The sequence below is a fragment of the Aegilops tauschii genome, chromosome 4, assembly GCF_002575655.3.
Source record: "Aegilops tauschii subsp. strangulata cultivar AL8/78 chromosome 4, Aet v6.0, whole genome shotgun sequence".
Lineage (NCBI taxonomy): Eukaryota > Viridiplantae > Streptophyta > Magnoliopsida > Poales > Poaceae > Aegilops > Aegilops tauschii.
In genome coordinates this window covers 216,846,361-216,852,850 of record NC_053038.3, presented here as the reverse complement: position 1 = coordinate 216,852,850, position 6,490 = coordinate 216,846,361, and positions in this window count along the sequence as shown.

Here is a 6,490-nt window from a genome sequence, read left to right as displayed (position 1 = left end):
GACATGTAGAAGGGAATTATAGAGCCGGTGTTAACTGTTAATGTATGTCAGTCCTTCTAAATCCTTTATCCTCAGCTGCTATTTAATTTGCTCATACTCCATATCGTCAACTGCTGTTTAGTTTGCTGTTTCTATCAAAATGCATGTCCGCAACAACTGTAAGTTCTAAGTTTTAGTCATAAAACCAAATTCCTTATTCATACCATGCACATTATTCGATACAGATCCAATGGTTTTCTTTAGCCCTACATGTATGCTAGTTTTATTGTTCTGTAATCCAGTGTGTAGTGAAGCAGCCCACATTTGCACCTTGTCTTCTCTTTCTTTCATCTTATTGATCTGGCTGATGATATGCACAACATGCCATGCACATTAACCAAAAGAGATACAATGATTATCTTTTACCTTGCATCTATGCTTGTTTTTTATATGTAATCCAGTAGTGTGGTGAAGCTCCCCGCATTATGAACAATGCCAAATTATGCTATTGATATTTTGAGTTGTCTCTTTATTTTCTAATATTAAATTGGATGGAATTGACATCGAATTTACCATCTTTGTTTATATACTAGCAAAACTGGTCATCTTCTGCTTGTTTCAGGGTGATATGCCTGATGGCACGCACAAGTCTGCTGAAGGCTGTGAGACAAACCCAACATTTATTGCAGCAAAGAACGCAAACATCTTGAAGATAGCGAGATAACCCCAAAGTCATGTCTTGATGCACTGTTCAAGTTACTCGAGACTAGCAGTCACACAAGCTTCCATAATTCACTGCCTGAATCAGTTTGACTTCTTCATGTCTCAACTTCAAGGATAAAGGCATTCTACAATTTAACTTCGACTTGAAGTCCAATGAGAACCTCATTGCTAAATAACTCCAGCTAGAAGATATGACCGCCATGCTAGGCCAGTCTCACTGTCTTGCTCAGCTGCTTGAGCAGTAGCTCCCATGCAAGGCTAACGTTTCTTGAATTGTCTGGGAAGTGGTCTTGCTTCAGTACTATTTTGTTGCACCGCAATGGCAGGACCTTTGATGCCTAGTTTTGTAATCTGCTTCTTGGTTGCAGTTTATGATCACTGGTGGTGAACTTTGATGCCCAGTGGATGTAATATACTCTAAATCCTTTATTGTATAGTGTAGGTTTATTCTAAGTTACTATGCCATAATTTCTTTATTGTATAGGGTAAGTTTGTTCTTAATTCCTAGTTACCATATATGCCATCATTCGCTATCTTAAAAAAGGGCAAAAATCTGATGGAGGGACCGGACCGAAACATTCGCCTCTAACGGGCCTGCATTTCAGTGGGCCATAATTGGGCCAGCCCGCAACTTACTTGTGCCCGTGCGGACCTTCCATATGGGCTCTTCATGGATATAGTGCACTAGGCCCATAACTCACATGGGCCTTCATTGGCCCCAACATTTATTTGGTCCTTCAATGGGCCCAACGTTAATTAGGCCCATATAGCTTCGGGCCACTAACAGGCCGAATATTCTACTCGCGTGTTATGGCTCAGAAGACAACATGGGCCTTTAGCAGGCCGAAATGCATGTTGGGCCTCAATTTTCAAGAGTCATCGATGGGCCTTTAGCAGGCTGAAATATCCCTCAGGCCATTATTGGCCTAGTTATATGAGATGCCGTTACCAGGCAGAAATATATCTCGAGCCTTGGTTTGCCCACTGATATGATGGGCTTTTAGGAGGCTGAAAGCTTAGTAGAAGCATCAACATGCCGAATTGTAGGACATGCCACTAGCAGGTCCAAAGTCAGGTTGCATTGAACTGTTGCCATCATGATCACGGGTCGTTAATGGGCTGAATGTCATGTCGGACCATATATGTCCCATGGGAAGCACGGGCCATTACCAGGCCAAAAGCCACACCGGGCTGAAATGGGCCCATGTCTACATTAGGGCTCTAACAGGCCGAAAACTCACTAGGCCGTAATGGAGCTGAAAGACTGAGCGAACAATTAATGGGCCAGATCTGGCGATGGGCCGTAAATGGCCAATGTTTAAGCAGGCCATTAGTGGTTCAACCCACTAGTACCTGAGTAAATCATACGGGCCTCAATGGCCCAGCCTTTTTAACCTATATGGGCCCCTATTGGGCTATGCCATGTGTCGACGTGTCGTAGGCACGTCTCATTCATTGGATGGATAACATATGTCCTGACATGGAGCACACATGTGCTTCCTTCGGCCAATGAGAATTTTACACGTGGAAAATCGCCATTGATCGTGGCTGTTAAAGGGTTATCGGGTCAAAAACCGGACCAATAGCTTAACGGAGACCACTTATGGTGGATGCCACGTGTCGGTTACTAACGAAAACACTTCCATGACACACCATTTATCATGATGAAAGTGGACACTACCGTAATGATAATGTGAGTATTGTCATTGAACACTTCTACGACAGCGCAGGTATGACTATATTAATTCTGTCATAAAATCGTCATGGATGTACATGCATGACAGAAAACGTGACCTACTGTGACAAACACATATCATCACGGAAGTGTTTTTTATAGTGGTGCTTGCTTCCTCACTTTTTGTTTGACAAGTTTGGCATCACGGGACACAACTAGGTGGTGCTCTATTACATCCCTGGGAACACTGGGAATATCTGACGGTTGCCGAGCAAACACGTTAATGCTGAGCATCCTACAGACATCACCATGTCAAGAGTCCATTCAGCAATTGAGATGTGTGACATCTACTTCACATACTCAAATGTGAATCATCTTCTTTACGCGTGTTCACATGACCCCTTCAAGGATGGTATACTACTTGACACTCCACTCGTGTGCATACATAGGTATTGTCGAAGCACCACGGACGATGACGAGGAGTGCGGGCGCAATTATACAACTACACCATCCGCGTGGGAAGCATGGAAGCGACGAGTAAAGAAGACGGAGCTGCTGAATCTACAATGGCTAGACATCCGGGCCAAGGGTCGGACATTCGGCGCCTATGCCATAGAGAAGCCCAACAACATCTGGTGCCCGAAGAGCATCATCGGCCGGACATCCGGCGCCTCCCCAGATATCCGGCATGAGGACTATAGAAGAACGGCCACCGTCAGGCTCGACATCTGGCCATTGCCCCGGACACCCGCGTCTCGCGAACGACTGGACATCCAGCTCCTAGCCAGGACCTCCGGCGCCTGCCTGCGCGCATGGACAGGGCCCGAGGCCCATGTATTCCCTCTCTCTCCCTTACCCCTTTGTGGACTATCCTATATATACTCTTCCCCACCTCCATTCTAGGGTTAGCAAATATGATAGCTCATCTTAGTAGAGATTTGCTCCTACCTCTACCTCTCTTAAGAGAAAGAGAGAGAGAGAGAGCACTCCCATGGAGTTCGAGACCTCCATGTGAGCATGTGACAAGATCCCAAGGGATTCAAGACCCCCCCTTGTGCGACGGATCTATCTAGACCATATCAGAACCCCATCCCTTAGGATTTTGTATGAAATGTACTTTGTATCTTTCCCTTTGTTGTTAATGTACCTTGTGATCTTGTGTGTTTGTTAGTCTAGTGGATGTGTGATTGGACTTGTTCTTGAGTGTTTCTCTTGTGATTTCTCCCCGTTCTTCCACGTGTTCTTTGTTTACTTTGAGGAATTCCCCTCCAATTCATGAAAGATCGGCCATTAGGGTTCCACCCTACATCGTCTTGGTATCACGAGCCAAGGTTGATCACGAATTTGGAGTCCCTACCCCCACTTTCTAGCCTAATTTTGCTTTGTTTTTCCTAATTTCAAAAATCCCCACAAAAATAGCCCTCCCATAATTTTTGTGGTTTGTTGGTGTGATGATATTTTGTTGGATTTGATCCATGGATTTGGTGTTTTACTAGTGGATCTAGCTTCTCCACAATTTTCCCCAACTTCAAGCCACCAAATCTTCTTAATTTTGACCTTGGAATCATCCATTTCTGCCACAAATCGAGTTTTCGAGCCCCAAATCAAGATCTGGAATTTGTCGGGTGGGACATCTGGGTACCTGGCCGGACATCCGGCACCTGGAGCGCAAATACGGTCAAGTTTCTGGACATTCAGCCCCGGAAATCCGGCCTCTCCCCGGATGTCCGACCCGTGATACGTTCAGCCATCAGCGTTTCACTGATTTGACCATAACTTTCACATCTGGAGTCTGATTTTCGCGTTGTTTTGCTCGTTCGATAGCTATTTATATTCCGCATTCATCTAGATAGGTTGCAACACCATTTGACTCCATAAATATGTTTACATCTTGGCATCTTTGCCTAGGCCCTTCACCATATCATCCGCAAAACCACCATATATAGCTTTCCGCAACCTAACCCATTTAATCCATATAGCATTTGTGGTTGCTTGAGTTGTGATTTGAGTCTCCTAGGGTGTTTCAGCTACTTAGGGACGGTTGCTTCTTCATCAACCACTGTCGGATTCCGGGCTCCGCAGACCCAAGATAGGTTCGAACTTTGAGGTCCGTGCGAAGAACTCAACCTCCCCAGTCTGCCAACTTGTCGATCTCACGACCTAGCTCGATGAACTGGAAGGAAACATGACACAACAGTTTACCTAGGTTCGGGCCACCTTGCGGTGTAAAACCCTACTCCTGCTTTGTGGTGGATTGGCCTCGAGGTGGGCTCAGGATGAACTAGTACAGTGGGGAGAACAACCTTAGGAGGTGTGTTCTTGTGTTTGTGTGAGCTGGTGAGGGTGAGGATGGACTGGATCCGGATGCCCCCCTATGGTGGTGGCTAGGCTCTATTTATAGTGGCCTTGGTCCTCTTCCCAAAATGAAGGCAGAAGGGATCCCACAATGACCAAATTCGAAGGGAGACAACTAGTACATCTTATCCTGATGAAAGGTGGTTTTCACCTTCAAAGCTTCTGGTCGTGATGCCGTGGTGGTCTCGGCGATGACCTTCGTCCTGCCATCCTGGTGGTCTTGTCTTGTAGCATGGAAATGGAAACCTTTGGTTGACTCCTCGGGACTCCGCGCTTGCGCTTGCCTCTTTAGCACCAAAGAGGAAACCTGCTGTACTGCGCCCCTGGCGCCCGCCCGGCCTTGGTCGTCATGGCTTGCGTGATCCGAGCCTCACGAGGTGAGGGCTTGCATAGAAATCTCCGCTCCTCAGGAGCCAGCCTAAGGAGGCCACTCCTTCTGGAGGTCTTGACGTCATCCGCCTCGTGAGGCTTGGCCCCTCGCGAGGGTCTTGCGTTGTTCGTGCCGAAGATGGGCCGTACCAGGCCATCCATGGAGCCTTGCCGCGGGCCGCAGGCAGACAAGTCTAGGTACCCCGGTTCCCAGAAGCCGATAGTAGCCCCCGGGCCCAAGGCGCGCTCGGACTTGGCTTCGAGGCGAAGCCAAAGGGCAAGGGCGAAGTGCCGCGGGCCCTAACCGCCTGCAGCCTCGGTCGACGTGTGGCAGTTGATGGGATGTGGGCATCTCCGCTTCCCCACGCAGCCTCGGTAACCCTTCGACTTGACAAGAGCAGCTGCATGCAAAAAGATCATCATTACTTGGGATTGTGGAGGCCGGTGGTTGGCCTCCCTTTGGCTATAAATGAGGGGAGGGGCAGAGCCCCCCTGCTCATCTGCATCTTCTCGCAGCTCGCTCTTCCTTCTCCTTCCTTGTCTCGCCGCCTCACCATAGCATCCATGGTGCCGACAAGAAGGTTCTCCACCACCGAAAAGGGGAAGGCCCCCAAGGAGGGGCCGGGTTCACCGCCGCCCAAGGGAGGCTGCGGTCGCCCCCGCAAGTATGTCGTGACCCCGGCGATGGCCCCTCGAGGGCGCGGGCACACCTCTTCGAGGGCAGGCGTTGCCTTAGGCAGTCGTGGTGGCGCTTCCTCTCGCGGTGGGAGCCGCCGAGGACAGGGCAGCTCCTGCGATGGGGAGAGGTGCGCTGTGGTTGCCCGGCCTCCTCGGTCGCGCTCCCACTCGGCAGATGTGTTCCCGGAGTTTGTCGTGTGGTCGGAGAAGCCCGCTGGCACCTGGCTCCCGCTCCCGCGCTTCTTCGCGGGTTTGCTGCCGACCGCGAGGCTTGATTGCCTCTGGTTGCAGGCTGACGGCTGCTGCAGTAGGGCCTCAGGGGCGGGTGTTGAAGTCACCATCGCGGGCAACATGTCCATGACCCGCGGCTGATAGGCATATGCCCGTGCGTGGGCCCCGAGCGGGAGGTATACCCTCCATTTTAGGTACGACGGCCTTGCGACCCTCTATGTGAAGGTGTTTGGGGAAGACGGTCGCTGTGCAGGGTGCTGCCCGGAGGATGACAGCGGCGACGACGAGCTTGCCCTTGGCGACGGCCGCGACGACGACGAGGGTGAGCTTGCCCTTGGCGACGGCCGCGCTACCTCCAGCAGCGGCGGTTCCTCCTCTGGTGAAAGCACCGGCGATGGTAGCTACGACGAACCACCATGCCGCCGGGCTCGGATCGAGGAAGGCGATGAGCCGCCTCGCCGCTGTGCCCCGGTGAAATAG